Genomic DNA, 1268 nt, shown 5'->3' on the forward strand with positions numbered 1-1268 from the left:
CCACTTAGGCCTCCCAGAGTGCTAGGATTACAGGCATGTGCCACTGTGCCTGCCCCGACCCACATTTGAAATGACACATCCTCCTCCCTGACCACAATGAAATTTCATAAGCTGCAAATACTGTGTCAACCCAAATCCCAGGTGACCAACTTGCCCCATCTACTGGTCACTATCCCGGCCCCACACTCCTGACCTCTCGCAGCATGGATTCATTTTGTTTGCTTTTGAGCTTTATGAACGTGAAATCACACTCATCCTGCATTATTTTAATCTAACCCAAAATATGATATCATTTTATTCATAAATATTTAAGTATGCATTTCTAAAGGATAAGCATTTCTGAAAAATACGATCGCAATTCTGTTATGTAATTGGATTTCCCTGCTGTATTCCTCTAGTCCATCTTGACTGCCTTGATCAGACAGACAGGAAGCAGGAGGAGACTTTTTTCTTACATCTGTAGTGAAAACCTTAGTAGCAGACAATAACTGCTCCAGGTCTGTCAAAAAATGCAACTATAATTGAATTTTTCAGAGATGTGTTATTAATCCCAATACCTGGCTATCTTGTGAAGGGGTGGAAGAGATGCAGGGAGGGTTGTGTGACCGCCAGCCATGCCAGGCTTCCTTCTGCTGCTTTCTGAGGGTTCAAACACACCAGGCTCAGCAGTGACAGCTCTGGAGATCCAAGGTCCCTGCTCACACCTGTGTGGGCTGCTTAGGCTTATCCCGGGGTGGGTGCTTCTGAGAACTCTCCTAAGGTAGTTATATGAGGTCCTCTCTGGGGAGCTCGAGGGGCTGGAAGTGGAGGAAGCTGATTCTAGTTGTCACTTCAGATGCGGGTGAATCTGCTCGTCCTACAGCCCCGGCAGCTGCACTGCAGAAGGAGGAAGGACCCATCCTTGGAGCATTTCATGTCAAGGATCCTTGACTGGAGAAACCACCCCCTACAGCCGCTCTTAGGGCATCTTTGGTGGCATGCGTGGGGAGGGCAGGTGTCTGCTGAGGTCCTTCACCTCTTGGACACTTTGGTGTACTTTACTCAGCCCCCCCAGGCCCCCAGCCTGGGAGCATCCAGAGCTCTTCCCCAGTCTTTGTCCTATTCTGAATCCGTGAGTGGAGATTCGTTTGTGCCTCGGCAGCCTGTGGTGCTCAGTTCTGCCAGATGTCCACAGGAAATGCCATCGCCCTAGCATCGTGGGAGCCACTCAGCTGCAAGACAGAGAGCGTAAATCAGAGGTGACACCTTCCATCACAGCCTGGGGAAGC

The 1268-nt window shown here is 49.7% G+C and overlaps 1 non-coding gene across 1 annotated transcript; it reads right to left on the reverse strand.

Annotated features, from left to right (window-relative positions):
• Positions 1 to 382: 382 nt before the first annotated feature.
• Positions 383 to 515, reverse strand: LOC142873197 (small nucleolar RNA SNORA31). Its single transcript, XR_012921240.1, has one exon. It is a non-coding gene; the product is annotated as a small nucleolar RNA SNORA31 (small nucleolar RNA).
• Between the last annotated feature and the right edge of the window lie 753 nt (positions 516 to 1268).

The sequence above is a fragment of the Microcebus murinus genome, chromosome 9 (genome assembly GCF_040939455.1).
Source record: "Microcebus murinus isolate Inina chromosome 9, M.murinus_Inina_mat1.0, whole genome shotgun sequence".
Lineage (NCBI taxonomy): Eukaryota > Metazoa > Chordata > Mammalia > Primates > Cheirogaleidae > Microcebus > Microcebus murinus.